Source organism: Triticum dicoccoides, unplaced genomic scaffold (assembly GCF_002162155.2).
Source record: "Triticum dicoccoides isolate Atlit2015 ecotype Zavitan unplaced genomic scaffold, WEW_v2.0 scaffold68886, whole genome shotgun sequence".
NCBI classification, from domain to species: Eukaryota; Viridiplantae; Streptophyta; class Magnoliopsida; order Poales; family Poaceae; genus Triticum; species Triticum dicoccoides.
The window spans coordinates 47267-63649 of record NW_021292163.1 but is presented as its reverse complement, the minus strand read 5'-3'; the positions used below and the strand labels follow the sequence as shown (position 1 = coordinate 63649).

Sequence of the window (16383 nt, the reverse complement as noted above, 5' to 3'; positions counted from 1 at the left end):
TCCCAGGTCCGCTCCAAAGACGATTCTACATTCTCACTACCATTACAACCGTTCCCTAACAATGGATAATGTCCTATACTACTTACTCTCCCGCTCAATCACGGAGACGAGTTTTCCACGGTTTCCACCCCTCCCTCCATACCGCAGCAACACGAGTTTTTTCCACCCCTTTCAGAAAGCGCTCTTCGCGCCACAAAGCCGCCCCAAGACGCGCGAGCAATGAGCATCGAGCTTAAACATATCGCAAACGTCAAAAATAATATAACGGGATTAATATATATCGCGCACGTGCGATATGTTTGTCACAAGGCGCAAAAAATAATTATAAAAGGAATGCAACACGAGGACTTCCCAGGAGGTCACCCATCCTAGTACTACTCTCGCCCAAGCACGCTTAACTTCGAAGTTCTGATGGGATCCGGTGCTTTAGTGCTGGTATGATCGCATCCAACATGTTTCCCCGTCTTCGTCCCTTATACTTGCCACTCCCACGTCCGCTCCAAAGACGATTCTACATTCTCACTACCATTACAACCGTTCCCTAACAATGGATAATGTCCTATACTACTTACTCTCCCGCTCAATCACGGAGACGAGTTTTCCACGGTTTCCACCCCTCCCTCCATACCGCAGCAACACGAGTTTTTTCCACCCCTTTCAGAAAGCGCTCTTCGTGCCACAAAGCCGCCCCAAGACGCGCGAGCAATGAGCATCGAGCTTAAACATATCGCAAACGTCAAAAATAATATAACGGGATTAATATATATCGCGCACGTGCGATATGTTTGTCACAAGGCGCAAAAAATAATTATAAAAGGAATGCAACACGAGGACTTCCCAGGAGGTCACCCATCCTAGTACTACTCTCGCCCAAGCACGCTTAACTTCGGAGTTCTGATGGGATCCGGTGCTTTAGTGCTGGTATGATCGCATCCGACATGTTTCCCCGTCTTCGTCCCTTATGCTTGCCACTCCCAGGTCCGCTCCAAAGACGATTCTACATTCTCACTACCATTACAACCGTTCCCTAACAATGGATAATGTCCTATACTACTTACTCTCCCGCTCAATCACGGAGACGAGTTTTTCACGGTTTCCACCCCTCCCTCCATACCGCAGCAACACGAGTTTTTCCACCCCTTTCAGAAAGCGCTCTTCGCGCCACAAAGCCGCCCCAAGACGCGCGAGCAATGAGCATCGAGCTTAAACATATCGCAAACGTCAAAAATAATATAACGGGATTAATATATATCGCGCACGTGCGATATGTTTGTCACAAGGCGCAAAAAATAATTATAAAAGGAATGCAACACGAGGACTTCCCAGGAGGTCACCCATCCTAGTACTACTCTCGCCCAAGCACGCTTAACTTCGGAGTTCTGATGGGATCCGGTGCTTTAGTGCTGGTATGATCGCATCCGACATGTTTCCCCGTCTTCGTCCCTTATGCTTGCCACTCCCAGGTCCGCTCCAAAGACGATTCTACATTCTCACTACCATTACAACCGTTCCCTAACAATGGATAATGTCCTATACTACTTACTCTCCCGCTCAATCACGGAGACGAGTTTTCCACGATTTCCACCCCTCCCTCCATACCGCAGCAACACGAGTTTTTTCCACCCCTTTCAGAAAGCGCTCTTCGCGCCACAAAGCCGCCCCAAGACGCGCGAGCAATGAGCATCGAGCTTAAACATATCGCAAACGTCAAAAATAATATAACAGGATTAATATATATCGCGCACGTGCGATATGTTTGTCACAAGGCGCAAAAAATAATTATAAAAGGAATGCAACACGAGGACTTCCCAGGAGGTCACCCATCCTAGTACTACTCTCGCCCAAGCACGCTTAACTTCGGAGTTCTGATGGGATCCGGTGCTTTAGTGCTGGTATGATCGCATCCGACATATTTCCCCGTCTTCGTCCCTTATGCTTGCCACTCCCAGGTCCGCTCCAAAGACGATTCTACATTCTCACTACCATTACAACCGTTCCCTAACAATGGATAATGTCCTATACTACTTACTCTCCCGCTCAATCACGGAGACGAGTTTTCCACGGTTTCCACCCCTCCCTCCATACCGCAGCAACACGAGTTTTTTCCACCCCTTTCAGAAAGCGCTCTTCGCGCCACAAAGCCGCCCCAAGACGCGCGAGCAATGAGCATCGAGCTTAAACATATCGCAAACGTCAAAAATAATATAACAGGATTAATATATATCGCGCACGTGCGATATGTTTGTCACAAGGCGCAAAAAATAATTATAAAAGGAATGCAACACGAGGACTTCCCAGGAGGTCACCCATCCTAGTACTACCTCTCGCCCAAGCACACTTAACTTCGAAGTTCTGATGGGATCCGGTGCTTTAGTGCTGGTATGATCGCATCCGACATGTTTCCCCGTCTTCGTCCCTTATGCTTGCCACTCCCAGGTCCGCTCCAAAGACGATTCTACATTCTCACTACCATTACAACCGTTCCCTAACAATGGATAATGTCCTATACTACTTACTCTCCCGCTCAATCACGGTGACGAGTTTTCCACGGTTTCCACCCCTCCCTCCATACCGCAGCAACACGAGTTTTTTCCACCCCTTTCAGAAAGCGCTCTTCACGCCACAAAGCCGCCCCAAGACGCGCGAGCAATGAGCATCGAGCTTAAACATATCGCAAACGTCAAAAATAATATAACGGGATTAATATATATCGCGCACGTGCGATATGTTTGTCACAAGGCGCAAAAAATAATTATAAAAGGAATGCAACACGAGGACTTCCCAGGAGGTCACCCATCCTAGTACTACTCTCGCCCAAGCACGCTTAACTTCGGAGTTCTGATGGGATCCGGTGCTTTAGTGCTGGTATGATCGCATCCGACATGTTTCCCCGTCTTCGTCCCTTATGCTTGCCACTCCCAGGTCCGCTCCAAAGACGATTCTACATTCTCACTACCATTACAACCGTTCCCTAACAATGGATAATGTCCTATACTACTTACTCTCCCGCTCAATCACGGAGACGAGTTTGCCACGGTTTCCACCCCTCCCTCCATACCGCAGCAACACGAGTTTTTTCCACCCCTTTCAGAAAGCGCTCTTCGCGCCACAAAGCCGCCCCAAGACGCGCGAGCAATGAGCATCGAGCTTAAACATATCGCAAACGTCAAAAATAATATAACGGGATTAATATATATCGCGCACGTGCGATATGTTTGTCACAAGGCGCAAAAAATAATTATAAAAGGAATGCAAGACGAGGACTTCCCAGGAGGTCACCCATCCTAGTACTACTCTCGCCCAAGCACACTTAACTTCGGAGTTCTGATGGGATCCGGTGCTTTAGTGCTGGTATGATCGCATCCGACATGTTTCCCCGTCTTCGTCCCTTATGATTGCCACTCCCAGGTCCGCTCCAAAGACAATTCTACATTCTCACTACCATTACAACCGTTCCCTAACAATGGATAATGTCCTATACTACTTACTCTCCCGCTCAATCACGGAGACGAGTTTTCCACGGTTTCCACCCCTCCCTCCATACCGCAGCAACACGAGTTTTTTCCACCCCTTTCAGAAAGCGCTCTTCGCGCCACAAAGCCGCCCCAAGACGCGCGAGCAATGAGCATCGAGCTTAAACATATCGCAAACGTCAAAAATAATATAACGGGATTAATATATATCGCGCACGTGCGATATGTTTGTCACAAGGCGCAAAAAATAATTATAAAAGGAATGCAACACGAGGACTTCCCAGGAGGTCACCCATCCTAGTACTACTCTCGCCCAAGCACGCTTAACTTCGGAGTTCTGATGGGATCCGGTGCTTTAGTGCTGGTATGATCGCATCAGACATGTTTCCCCGTCTTCGTCCCTTATGCTTGCCACTCCCAGGTCCGCTCCAAAGACGATTCTACATTCTCACTACCATTACAACCATTCCCTAACAATGGATAATGTCCTATACTACTTACTCTCCCGCTCAATCACGGAGACGAGTTTTCCACGGTTTCCACCTCTCCCTCCATACCGCAGCAACACGAGTTTTTTCCACCCCTTTCAGAAAGCACTCTTCGCGCCACAAAGCCGCCCCAAGACGCGCGAGCAATGAGCATCGAGCTTAAACATATCGCAAACGTCAAAAATAATATAACGGGATTAATATATATCGCGCACGTGCGATATGCTTGTCACAAGGCGCAAAAAATAATTATAAAAGGAATGCAACACGAGGACTTCCCAGGAGGTCACCCATCCTAGTACTACTCTCGCCCAAGCACGCTTAACTTCGGAGTTCTGATGGGATCCGGTGCTTTAGTGCTGGTATGATCGCATCCGACATGTTTCCCCGTCTTCGTCCCTTATGCTTGCCACTCCCAGGTCCGCTCCAAAGACGATTCTACATTCTCACTACCATTACAACCGTTCCCTAACAATGGATAATGTCCTATACTACTTACTCTCCCGCTCAATCACGGAGACGAGTTTTCCACGGTTTCCACCCCTCCCTCCATACCGCAGCAACACGAGTTTTTTCCACCCCTTTCAGAAAGCGCTCTTCGCGCCACAAAGCCGCCCCAAGACGCGCGAGCAATGAGCATCGAGCTTAAACATATCGCAAACATCAAAAATAATATAACGGGATTAATATATATCGCGCACGTGCGATATGTTTGTCACAAGGCGCAAAAAATAATTATAAAAGGAATGCAACACGAGGACTTCCCAGGAGGTCACCCATCCTAGTACTACCCTCGCCCAAGCACGCTTAACTTCGGAGTTCTGATGGGATCCGGTGCTTTAGTGCTGGTATGATCGCATCCGACCTGTTTCCCCGTCTTCGTCCCTTATGCTTGCCACTCCCAGGTCCGCTCCAAAGACGATTCTACATTCTCACTACCATTACAACCGTTCCCTAACAATGGATAATGTCCTATACTACTTACTCTCCCGCTCAATCACGGAGACGAGTTTTCCACGGTTTCCACCCCTTCCTCCATACCGCAGCAACACGAGTTTTTTCCACCCCTTTCAGAAAGCGCTCTTCGCGCCACAAAGCCGCCCCAAGACGCGCGAGCAATGAGCATCGAGCTTAAACATATCGCAAACGTCAAAAATAATATAACGGGATTAATATATATCGCGCACGTGCGATATGTTTGTCACAAGGCGCAAAAAATAATTATAAAAGGAATGCAACACGAGGACTTCCCAGGAGGTCACCCATCCTAGTACTACCCTCGCCCAAGCACGCTTAACTTCGGAGTTCTGATGGGATCCGGTGCTTTAGTGCTGGTATGATCGCATCCGACATGTTTCCCCGTCTTCGTCCCTTATGCTTGCCACTCCCAGGTCCGCTCCAAAGACGATTCTACATTCTCACTACCATTACAACCGTTCCCTAACAATGGATAATGTCCTATACTACTTACTCTCCCGCTCAATCACGGAGACGAGTTTTCCACGGTTTCCACCCCTCCCTCCATACCGCAGCAACACGAGTTTTTTCCACCCCTTTCATAAAGCGCTCTTCGCGCCACAAAGCCGCCCCAAGACGCGCGAGCAATGAGCATCGAGCTTAAACATATCGCAAATGTCAAAAATAATATAACGGGATTAATATATATCGCGCACGTGCGATATGTTTGTCACAAGGCGCAAAAAATAATTATAAAAGGAATGCAACACGAGGACTTCCCAGGAGGTCACCCATCCTAGTACTACTCTCGCCCAAGCACGCTTAACTTCGGAGTTCTGATGGGATACGGTGCTTTAGTGCTGGTATGATCGCATCCGACATGTTTCCCCGTCTTCGTCCCTTATGCTTGCCACTCCCAGGTCCGCTCCAAAGACGATTCTACATTCTCACTACCATTACAACCGTTCCCTAACAATGGATAATGTCCTATACTACTTACTCTCCCGCTCAATCACGGAGACGAGTTTTCCACGGTTTCCACCCCTCCCTCCATACCGCAGCAACACGAGTTTTTTCCACCCCTTTCAGAAAGCGCTCTTCGCGCCACAAAGCCGCCCCAAGACGCGCGAGCAATGAGCATCGAGCTTAAACATATCGCAAACGTCAAAAATAATATAACGGGATTAATATATATCGCGCACGTGCGATATGTTTGTCACAAGGCGCAAAAAATAATTATAAAAGGAAGGCAACATGAGGACTTCCCAGGAGGTCACCCATCCTAGTACTACTCTCGCCCAAGCACGCTTAACTTCGGAGTTCTGATGGGATCCAATGCTTTAGTGCTGGTATGATCGCATCCGACATGTTTCCCCGTCTTCGTCCCTTATGCTTGCCACTCCCAGGTCCGCTCCAAAGACGATTCTACATTCTCACTACCATTACAACCGTTCCCTAACAATGGATAATGTCCTATACTACTTAGTCTCCCGCTCAATCACGGAGACGAGTTTTCCACGGTTTCCACCCCTCCCTCCATACCGCAGCAACACGAGTTTTTTCCACCCCTTTCAGAAAGCGCTCTTCACGCCACAAAGCCGCCCCAAGACGCGCGAGCAATGAGCATCGAGCTTAAACATATCGCAAACGTCAAAAATAATATAACGGGATTAATATATATCGCGCACGTGCGATATGTTTGTCACAAGGCGCAAAAAATAATTATAAAAGGAATGCAACACGAGGACTTCCCAGGAGGTCACCCATCCTAGTACTACTCTCGCCCAAGCACGCTTAACTTCGGAGTTCTGAAGGGATCCGGTGCTTTAGTGCTGGTATGATCGCATCCGACATGTTTCCCCGTCTTTGTCCCTTATGCTTGCCACTCCCAGGTCCGCTCCAAAGACGATTCTACATTCTCACTACCATTACAACCGTTCCCTAACAATGGATAATGTCCTATACTACCTACTCTCCCGCTCAATCACGGAGACGAGTTTTCCACGGTTTCCACCCCTCCCTCCATACCGCACCAACACGAGTTTTTTCCACCCCTTTCAGAAAGCGCTCTTCGCGCCACAAAGCCGCCCCAAGACGCGCGAGCAATGAGCATCGAGCTTAAACATATCGCAAACGTCAAAAATAATATAACGGGATTAATATATATAGCGCACGTGCGATATGTTTGTCACAAGGCGCAAAAAATAATTATAAAAGGAAGGCAACATGAGGACTTCCCAGGAGGTCACCCATCCTAGTACTACTCTCGCCCAAGCACGCTTAACTTCGGAGTTCTAATGGGATCCGGTGCTTTAGTGCTGGTATGATCGCATCCGACATGTTTCCCCGTCTTCGTCCCTTATGCTTGCCACTCCCAGGTCCGCTCCAAAGACGATTCTACATTCTCACTACCATTACAACCGTTCCCTAACAATGGATAATGTCCTATACTACTTACTCCCCCGCTCAATCACGGAGACGAGTTTTCCACGGTTTCCACCCCTCCCTCCATACCGCAGCAACACGAGTTTTTTCCACCCCTTTCAGAAAGCGCTCTTCGCGCCACAAAGCCGCCCCAAGACGCGCGAGCAATGAGCATCGAGCTTAAACATATCGCAAACGTCAAAAATAATATAACGGGATTAATATATATCACGCACGTGCGATATGTTTGTCACAAGGCGCAAAAGATAATTATAAAAGGAATGCAATACGAGGACTTCCCAGGAGGTCACCCATCCTAGTACTACTCTCGCCCAAGCACGCTTAACTTCGAAGTTCTGATGGGATCCGGTGCTTTAGTGCTGGTATGATCGCATCCGACATGTTTCCCCGTCTTCGTCCCTTATGCTTGCCACTCCCAGGTCCGCTCCAAAGACGATTCTACATTCTCACTACCATTACAACCGTTCCCTAACAATGGATAATGTCCTATACTACTTACTCTCCCGCTCAATCACGGAGACGAGTTTTCCACGGTTTCCACCCCTCCCTCCATACCGCAGCAACACGAGTTTTTTCCACCCCTTTCAGAAAGCGCTCTTCGCGCCACAAAGCCGCCCCAAGACGCGCGAGCAATGAGCATCGAGCTTAAACATATCGCAAACGTCAAAAATAATATAACAGGATTAATATATATCGCGCACGTGCGATATGTTTGTCACAAGGTGCAAAAAATAATTATAAAAGGAATGCAACACGAGGACTTCCCAGGAGGTCACCCATCCTAGTACTACTCTCGCCCAAGCACGCTTAACTTCGGAGTTCTGATGGGATCCGGTGCTTTAGTGCTGGTATGATCGCATCCGACATGTTTCCCCGTCTTCGTCCCTTATGCTTGCCACTCCCAGGTCCGCTCCAAAGACGATTCTACATTCTCACTACCATTACAACCGTTCCCTAACAATGGATAATGTCCTATACTACTTACTCTCCCGCTCAATCACGGAGACGAGTTTTCCACGGTTTCCACCCCTCCCTCCATACCGCAGCAACACGAGTTTTTTCCACCCCTTTCAGAAAGCGCTCTTCGCGCCACAAAGCCGCCCCAAGACGCGCGAGCAATGAGCATCGAGCTTAAACATATCGCAAACATCAAAAATAATATAACGGGATTAATATATATCGCGCACGTGCGATATGTTTGTCACAAGGCGCAAAAAATAATTATAAAAGGAATGCAACACGAGGACTTCCCAGGAGGTCACCCATCCTAGTACTACCCTCGCCCAAGCACGCTTAACTTCGGAGTTCTGATGGGATCCGGTGCTTTAGTGCTGGTATGATCGCATCCGACCTGTTTCCCCGTCTTCGTCCCTTATGCTTGCCACTCCCAGGTCCGCTCCAAAGACGATTCTACATTCTCACTACCATTACAACCGTTCCCTAACAATGGATAATGTCCTATACTACTTACTCTCCCGCTCAATCACGGAGACGAGTTTTCCACGGTTTCCACCCCTTCCTCCATACCGCAGCAACACGAGTTTTTTCCACCCCTTTCAGAAAGCGCTCTTCGCGCCACAAAGCCGCCCCAAGACGCGCGAGCAATGAGCATCGAGCTTAAACATATCGCAAACGTCAAAAATAATATAACGGGATTAATATATATCGCGCACGTGCGATATGTTTGTCACAAGGCGCAAAAAATAATTATAAAAGGAATGCAACACGAGGACTTCCCAGGAGGTCACCCATCCTAGTACTACCCTCGCCCAAGCACGCTTAACTTCGGAGTTCTGATGGGATCCGGTGCTTTAGTGCTGGTATGATCGCATCCGACATGTTTCCCCGTCTTCGTCCCTTATGCTTGCCACTCCCAGGTCCGCTCCAAAGACGATTCTACATTCTCACTACTATTACAACCGTTCCCTAACAATGGATAATGTCCTATACTACTTACTCTCCCGCTCAATCACGGAGACGAGTTTTCCACGGTTTCCACCCCTCCCTCCATACCGCAGCAACACGAGTTTTTTCCACCCCTTTCAGAAAGCGCTCTTCGCGCCACAAAGCCGCCCCAAGACGCGCGAGCAATGAGCATCGAGCTTAAACATATCGCAAACGTCAAAAATTATATAACGGGATTAATATATATCGCGCACGTGCGATATGTTTGTCACAAGGCGCAAAAAATAATTATAAAAGGAATGCAACACGAGGACTTCCTCGGAGTTCTGATGGGATCCGGTGCTTTAGTGCTGGTATGATCGCATCCGACATGTTTCCCCGTCTTCGTCCCTTATGCTTGCCACTCCCAGGTCCGCTCCAAAGACGATTCTACATTCTCACTACCATTACAACCGTTCCCTAACAATGGATAATGTCCTATACTACTTACTCTCCCGCTCAATCACGGAGACGAGTTTTCCACGGTTTCCACCCCTCCCTCCATACCGCAGCAACACGAGTTTTTTCCACCCCTTTCAGAAAGCGCTCTTCGCGCCACAAAGCCGCCCCAAGACGCGCGAGCAATGAGCATCGAGCTTAAACATATCGCAAACGTCAAAAATAATATAACGGGATTAATATATATCGCGCACGTGCGATATGTTTGTCACAAGGCGCAAAAAATAATTATAAAAGGAATGCAACACGAGGACTTCCCAGGAGGTCACCCATCCTAGTACAACTCTCGCCTAAGCACGCTTAACTTCGGAGTTCTGATGGGATCCGGTGCTTTAGTGCTGGTATGATCGCATCCGACATGTTTCCCCGTCTTCGTCCCTTATGCTTGCCACTCCCAGGTCCGCTCCAAAGACGATTCTACATTCTCACTACCATTACAACCGTTCCCTAACAATGGATAATGTCCTATACTACTTACTCCCCCGCTCAATCACGGAGACGAGTTTTCCACGGTTTCCACCCCTCCCTCCATACCGCAGCAACACGAGTTTTTTCCACCCCTTTCAGAAAGCGCTCTTCGCGCCACAAAGCCGCCCCAAGACGCGCGAGCAATGAGCATCGAGCTTAAACATATCGCAAACGTCAAAAATAATATAACGGGATTAATATATATCGCGCACGTGCGATATGTTTGTCACAAGGCGCAAAAAATAATTATAAAAGGAATGCAACACGAGGACTTCCCAGGAGGTCACCCATCCTAGTACTACTCTCGCCCAAGCACGCTTAACTTCGGAGTTCTGATGGAATCCGGTGCTTTAGTGCTGCTATGATCGCATCCGACATGTTTCCCCGTCTTCGTCCCTTATGCTTGCCACTCCCAGGTCCGCTCCAAAGACGATTCTACATTCTCACTACCATTACAACCGTTCCCTAACAATGGATAATGTCCTATACTACTTACTCTCCCGCTCAATCACGGAGACGAGTTTTCCACGGTTTCCACCCCTCCCTCCATACCGCAGCAACACGAGTTTTTTCCACCCCTTTCAGAAAGCGCTCTTCGCGCCACAAAGCCGCCCCAAGACGCGCGAGCAATGAGCATCGAGCTTAAACATATCGCAAACGTCAAAAATAATATAACGAGATTAATATATATCGCGCACGTGCGATATGTTTGTCACAAGGCGCAAAAAATAATTATAAAAGGAATGCAACACGAGGACTTCCCAGGAGGTCACCCATCCTAGTACTACTCTCGCCCAAGCACGCTTAACTTCGGAGTTCTGATGGGATCCGGTGCTTTAGTGCTAGTATGATCGCATCCGACATGTTTCCCCGTCTTCGTCCCTTATGCTTGCCACTCCCCGGTCCGCTCCAAAGACGATTCTACATTCTCACTACCATTACAACCGTTCCCTAACAATGGATAATGTCCTATACTACTTACTCTCCCGCTCAATCACGGAGACGAGTTTTCCACGGTTTCCACCCCTCCCTCCATACCGCAGCAACACGAGTTTTTTCCACCCCTTTCAGAAAGCACTCTTCGCGCCACAAAGCCGCCCCAAGACGCGCGAGCAATGAGCATCGAGCTTAAACATATCGCAAACGTCAAAAATAATATAACGGGATTAATATATATCGCGCACGTGCGATATGTTTGTCACAAGGCGCAAAAAATAATTATAAAAGGAATGCAACACGAGGACTTCCCAGGAGGTCACCCATCCTAGTACTACTCTCGCCCAAGCACGCTTAACTTCGGAGTTCTGATGGGATCCGGTGCTTTAGTGCTGGTATGATCGCATCCGACATGTTTCCCCGTCTTCGTCCCTTATGCTTGCCACTCCCAGGTCCGCTCCAAAGACGATTCTACATTCTCACTACCATTACAACCGTTCCCTAACAATGGATAATGTCCTATACTACTTACTCTCCCGCTCAATCACGGAGACGAGTTTTCCACGGTTTCCACCCCTCCCTCCATACCGCAGCAACATGTCAGGACCCCGACTCGATGTCACATCGATCTAGCCGGTAACACCTCATATCACTTTGCGGCCTCACGCACGGTATCCCCACGGGTGTCGCCTTACCTTTGCCCGGATCGTTTGCGCCTTTTGGCTCACGTATATGATAGTGTCGCTAGCATCCATATGATAAGGAGCCCGGGCTGACATGACTAGTCGTAAACCCAAAGTGGCACAGACTTACAGGGACAGGCATCCATGACCCAGCTTCGAACGTGTCGGTCATCAGCAAGTGGGTCCGGGCTGTAGCACTGGGCTAGCAGGACTCCGGTAAACCGGGCTGTAGCGGGCTAACAGGACTCCGGTACTCAAAGCGTGACATTTCCCCGAAGGGACAGACAAAGGAACGAAGAAGGACACATGCCAGCCAGCCTAAGTGTTCCAGAGCAGTAGCAAGCTACCATGGCTCAGCGGTAACACTAGGAGACATTTCCCGGTAAGAGAGGCTACTAAAGATAAACAACTAGATAGTCAGATCCCACACATACCAAGCATTCCAATCATACACACAATATGCTCGATATGTGCAAATACAACGAAGCATCACAACATGACTCTACGACACAAGTACTTTATTTAAGGCTCAGGGAGCCATACATAACATACACGAAGGTACGGGTCTCACGACCCAACATACAAGTCATACAGTCATACAAACCAGCAGCGGAAGTAACTTGTCTGAGTACAGACAACTAGTAAAATAAAAGAGGCTTGGGAAGCCTAGCTATACTACAAGGTCCTTCACAAGCTCAGGGTCACCACCTGGGTCTTTAGCCTACTCGTTGATGTCAACGTCTACATAGAACCCATCAGAAGGGGTTGCAGCGTCTTCTGTAAAAATGTAGATTATAGCAACATGAGTACAAAGGTACTCAGCAAGACTTACATCAGATCCTAAATACATGCATATTATCAAGAAGGGTTGGTGGAGTTATTGCAGCAAGCCAGCTTTGACTCTTGGCTAGACTATCCTACGATACTCCAACTTGAATTGGTTTTGCGCACACGAGTCCACTACTCACCACTTCAATACACTACCGAGGATCCACCTCCGTCTTCCTACGGAAGAGCCATCCTCGGCACTCACACTTATCTTGAGGCTTTTAGCAGTTTCCATTTACTTGTCTATGAACTGTATAGGCAACCAAGTAGTCCTTTACCACGGACGCGGCTGTTCGAATAGATTATGATAACCCTGCAGGGGTGTACTTCTTCATACATGTTTCCACCACTTAGCGTCTGCACACGATATGTGCTCGGCAGACTTCAAGAGAAAGCCGACGTGGGTGTAGACCACGACCTACCTAAACACTTAAGCCTCTAGTCCAGGTTTATCGCCTATTCAGGTTCCATCCACAGGGAGTCCGGCCGAGGTTTCCCATACGGCCCCGAACGATGTGAACAGGGTTCCCGAGATACCTAACGGGTATTCGGTACACCCGGCCACGTACCTACCGCATCACAGCCCACCCCTACGGTCAGCGCTGTCCACGGCCTCCAGTAGGCTACAAACACCAGAAACTACTTGCAACTCCTGGACAGAGAGCTAGGGTGAATAAGAAGTCGAGCGGGGTCATATTTCAGGGCCCAATGCATGGTAGTAGCTGTATCTTAAATCACACATACAGATCTCAGTGCTTAAGGTCGGCTTCAATGAAACAACCCACCATGTACTCCTACATGGCCTCTCATCGATACCTTTATCAAATCGTGTTCACCACACCACTCTCATTACCGACATAATCATTTCACTCTAGCCCATCACCCAGATGAACCAGACCTGACACGACTCTAAGCATAGCAGGCATAGCAAGGTAGGAACAACACATACATATGGCTCAATCAACTCCTACACATGCTAGTGGGTTTCATCTAGTTACTGTGGCAATGACAGGTCATGCAGAGGAAATGGGTTCAACTACCGTAGCACACAGCAGTTTGAATCGTGTTGTCTTAATGCAGTAAAAGAGAGCAGGAGCGAGAACATGGGATTGTATCGATATGATCAAATGGTTGGTTGCTTGCCTGATGGTTCGATGCACGGATACGGTTCTTCGTTAGGGTAGTCACGGTACTCCTCGGGGACAGATCCTGTCGTAAAGGATAACGATACACAGGCATCACCAAACAATGTGCAACAATATGATGCATGCATGAAACATGGCAATATGAGTGTGTTGGGCTAATGCAACTAAAGCTACCAACGCTGTCAGGACCCCGACTCGATGTCACATCGATCTAGCTGGTAACACCTCATATCACTTTGCGGCCTCACGCACGGTATCCCCACGGGTGTCGTCTTACCTTTTCCCGGGACCGTTTGCGCCTTTTGGCTCGCGTATATGAAAGTGTCGCTAGCATCCATATGATAAAGAGCCCGGGCTGACATGACTAGTCGTAAACCCAAAGTGGCACAGACTTACAGGGACAGGCATCCATGACCCAGCTTCGAACATGTCGGTCATCAGCAAGTGGGTCCGGGCTGTAGCACTGGGCTAGCAGGACTCCGGTAAACCGGGCTGTAGCGGGCTAACAGGACTCCGGTACTCAAAGCGTGACATTTCCCCGAAGGGACAGACACAGGAACGAAGAAGGACACATGCCGGCCAGCCTAAGTGTTCCAGAGCAGTAGCAAGCTACCATGGCTCAGCGGTAACAATAGGAGACATTTCCCGGTAAGAGAGGCTACCAAAGATAAACAACTAGATAGTCAGATCCCACACATACCAAGCATTTCAATCATACACACAATATGCTCGATATGTGCAAATACAACGAAGCATCACAACATGACTCTATGACACAAGTACTTTATTTAAGGCTCGGTGAGCCATACATAACATACACAAAGGTACGGGTCTCACGACCCCACATACAAGTCATACAGTCATACAAACCAGCAGCGAAAGTAACTTGTCTGAGTACAGACAACTAGTAAAATAAAAGAGGCTTGGAAAGCCTAGCTATACTACGTGGTCCTTCACAAGCTCAGGGTCACCACCTGGGTCTTTAGCCTACTCGTTGATGTCAACGTCTACATAGAACCCATCAGAAGGGGTTGCAGCGTCTTCTGTAAAAATGTAGATTATAGCAACATGAGTACAAAGGTACTCAGCAAGACTTACATCAGATCCTACATACATGCATTGACTCTTGGCTAGGCTAACCTACGATACTCCAACTTGAAATGGTTTTGCGCACACGAGTCCACTACTCACCACTTCAATACACTACCGAGGATCCGCCTCCGTCTTCCTACGGAAGAGCCATCCTCGGCACTCACACTTATCTTGAGGTTTTTAACAGTTTTCATTTACTTGTCTATGAACTGTATAGGCAACCAAGTAGTCCTTTACCGCGGACGCGGCTATTCGAATAGATCATGTTAACCCTGCAGGGGGTACTTCTTCATACACGCTCTCACCACTTACCGTCGTTTACACGACATGTACTCGGCAACCTTCAAGCGGAAGCCCAACGTGGGTGTCGGCCACGACCTACCTAATCACCTAAGCCTCCAGTCCAGGTTTATCGCCTATTCAGGTTCCATCCGCAGGGAGTCCGGCCGAGGTTTCCCATACGGCCCCGAACGATGTGAACAGGGTTCCCGAGATACCTAACGGGTATTCGGTACACCCGGCCACGTACCTACCGCATCACAGCCCACCCCTACGGTCAGCGCTGTCCACGGCCTCCAGTAGGCTACAAACACCAGAAACTAGTTGCAACTCCTGGACGGAGAACTAGGGTGAATAAGAAGCCGAGAGGGTCCATTGGTTTCGGGCCCAATGCATGGTAGTAGCTGATTCTTAAATCACACATACAGATCTCAGTGCTTAAGGTCGGCTTCAATGAAACAACCCACCATGTACTCCTACATGGCCTCTCATCGATACCTTTACCAAATCGTGTTCACCACACCACTCTCATTTCCGACATAATCATTTCACTCTAGCCATCACCCAGATGAACCAGACCTGACACGACTCTAAGCATAGCAGGCATAGCAAGGTAGGAACAACACATACATATGGCTCAATCAACTCCTACACATGCTAGTGGGTTTCATCTAGTTACTGTGGCAATGACAGGTCATGCAGAGGAAATGGGTTCAACTACCGTAGCACACAGCAGTTTGAAACGCGTTGTCTTAATGCAGTAAAAGAGAGCAGGAGCGAGAACATGGGATTGTATCAATATGATCAAATGGTTGGTTGCTTGCCTGATGGTTCGATGCACTGATACGGTTCTTCCTTAGGGTAATCACGGTACTCCTCGGAGGCAGAACCTGTCGCAAGGACACCGATACATAACCATCACCAAACAATGTGCAACAATATGATGCAAGCATGAAACATGGCAATATGAGTGTGTTGGGCTAATGCAACTAAAACCAGAAGGGTTTGAACAAATTTGAATCAAGGATTCAAATTTCAAATTCAAATATGGCCTTTTAAAGTGCTTTTCCTTGTTCTGCTTAAAACACCAATTTAACTTGTTTGATCATGCATGAAAATAGTACAGATGGATAGATTGGATTTTTCTGATCATTTTTCATATATAATTTGTCCAATTTGGAGTTAC

At 48.1% G+C, this 16383-nt stretch overlaps 23 non-coding genes across 23 annotated transcripts; all 23 read right to left on the bottom strand.

The window, feature by feature from the left end:
- Nucleotides 1–330: 330 nt before the first annotated feature.
- Nucleotides 331–449, bottom strand: LOC119347492. Its single transcript, XR_005168361.1, has one exon. It is a non-coding gene; the product is annotated as a 5S ribosomal RNA (ribosomal RNA).
- Nucleotides 450–816: 367 nt separating this feature from the next.
- Nucleotides 817–935, bottom strand: LOC119347577. Its single transcript, XR_005168441.1, has one exon. It is a non-coding gene; the product is annotated as a 5S ribosomal RNA (ribosomal RNA).
- A 366-nt stretch (nucleotides 936–1301) lies between these two features.
- LOC119347575 lies at nucleotides 1302–1420 on the bottom strand. Its single transcript, XR_005168440.1, has one exon. It is a non-coding gene; the product is annotated as a 5S ribosomal RNA (ribosomal RNA).
- A 367-nt stretch (nucleotides 1421–1787) lies between these two features.
- LOC119347573 lies at nucleotides 1788–1906 on the bottom strand. The gene has a single exon (XR_005168438.1). It is a non-coding gene; the product is annotated as a 5S ribosomal RNA (ribosomal RNA).
- Nucleotides 1907–2273: 367 nt separating this feature from the next.
- LOC119347539 lies at nucleotides 2274–2393 on the bottom strand. Its single transcript, XR_005168407.1, has one exon. It is a non-coding gene; the product is annotated as a 5S ribosomal RNA (ribosomal RNA).
- A 367-nt stretch (nucleotides 2394–2760) lies between these two features.
- Nucleotides 2761–2879, bottom strand: LOC119347572. The gene has a single exon (XR_005168437.1). It is a non-coding gene; the product is annotated as a 5S ribosomal RNA (ribosomal RNA).
- A 367-nt stretch (nucleotides 2880–3246) lies between these two features.
- On the bottom strand, nucleotides 3247–3365 carry LOC119347509. Its single transcript, XR_005168378.1, has one exon. It is a non-coding gene; the product is annotated as a 5S ribosomal RNA (ribosomal RNA).
- A 367-nt stretch (nucleotides 3366–3732) lies between these two features.
- Nucleotides 3733–3851, bottom strand: LOC119347473. The gene has a single exon (XR_005168342.1). It is a non-coding gene; the product is annotated as a 5S ribosomal RNA (ribosomal RNA).
- Nucleotides 3852–4218: 367 nt separating this feature from the next.
- LOC119347571 lies at nucleotides 4219–4337 on the bottom strand. The gene has a single exon (XR_005168436.1). It is a non-coding gene; the product is annotated as a 5S ribosomal RNA (ribosomal RNA).
- Nucleotides 4338–4704: 367 nt separating this feature from the next.
- Nucleotides 4705–4823, bottom strand: LOC119347476. Its single transcript, XR_005168345.1, has one exon. It is a non-coding gene; the product is annotated as a 5S ribosomal RNA (ribosomal RNA).
- Nucleotides 4824–5190: 367 nt separating this feature from the next.
- LOC119347586 lies at nucleotides 5191–5309 on the bottom strand. The gene has a single exon (XR_005168450.1). It is a non-coding gene; the product is annotated as a 5S ribosomal RNA (ribosomal RNA).
- A 367-nt stretch (nucleotides 5310–5676) lies between these two features.
- Nucleotides 5677–5795, bottom strand: LOC119347518. Its single transcript, XR_005168387.1, has one exon. It is a non-coding gene; the product is annotated as a 5S ribosomal RNA (ribosomal RNA).
- A 367-nt stretch (nucleotides 5796–6162) lies between these two features.
- On the bottom strand, nucleotides 6163–6281 carry LOC119347541. Its single transcript, XR_005168409.1, has one exon. It is a non-coding gene; the product is annotated as a 5S ribosomal RNA (ribosomal RNA).
- Nucleotides 6282–6648: 367 nt separating this feature from the next.
- On the bottom strand, nucleotides 6649–6767 carry LOC119347484. Its single transcript, XR_005168353.1, has one exon. It is a non-coding gene; the product is annotated as a 5S ribosomal RNA (ribosomal RNA).
- Nucleotides 6768–7134: 367 nt separating this feature from the next.
- On the bottom strand, nucleotides 7135–7253 carry LOC119347531. The gene has a single exon (XR_005168400.1). It is a non-coding gene; the product is annotated as a 5S ribosomal RNA (ribosomal RNA).
- Nucleotides 7254–7620: 367 nt separating this feature from the next.
- On the bottom strand, nucleotides 7621–7739 carry LOC119347489. Its single transcript, XR_005168358.1, has one exon. It is a non-coding gene; the product is annotated as a 5S ribosomal RNA (ribosomal RNA).
- Nucleotides 7740–8106: 367 nt separating this feature from the next.
- On the bottom strand, nucleotides 8107–8225 carry LOC119347570. Its single transcript, XR_005168435.1, has one exon. It is a non-coding gene; the product is annotated as a 5S ribosomal RNA (ribosomal RNA).
- Nucleotides 8226–8592: 367 nt separating this feature from the next.
- Nucleotides 8593–8711, bottom strand: LOC119347574. Its single transcript, XR_005168439.1, has one exon. It is a non-coding gene; the product is annotated as a 5S ribosomal RNA (ribosomal RNA).
- Nucleotides 8712–9078: 367 nt separating this feature from the next.
- LOC119347562 lies at nucleotides 9079–9197 on the bottom strand. Its single transcript, XR_005168427.1, has one exon. It is a non-coding gene; the product is annotated as a 5S ribosomal RNA (ribosomal RNA).
- Nucleotides 9198–10002: 805 nt separating this feature from the next.
- On the bottom strand, nucleotides 10003–10121 carry LOC119347519. Its single transcript, XR_005168388.1, has one exon. It is a non-coding gene; the product is annotated as a 5S ribosomal RNA (ribosomal RNA).
- A 367-nt stretch (nucleotides 10122–10488) lies between these two features.
- Nucleotides 10489–10607, bottom strand: LOC119347526. The gene has a single exon (XR_005168395.1). It is a non-coding gene; the product is annotated as a 5S ribosomal RNA (ribosomal RNA).
- A 367-nt stretch (nucleotides 10608–10974) lies between these two features.
- Nucleotides 10975–11093, bottom strand: LOC119347475. The gene has a single exon (XR_005168344.1). It is a non-coding gene; the product is annotated as a 5S ribosomal RNA (ribosomal RNA).
- Nucleotides 11094–11460: 367 nt separating this feature from the next.
- LOC119347569 lies at nucleotides 11461–11579 on the bottom strand. Its single transcript, XR_005168433.1, has one exon. It is a non-coding gene; the product is annotated as a 5S ribosomal RNA (ribosomal RNA).
- Nucleotides 11580–16383: the final 4804 nt, after the last annotated feature.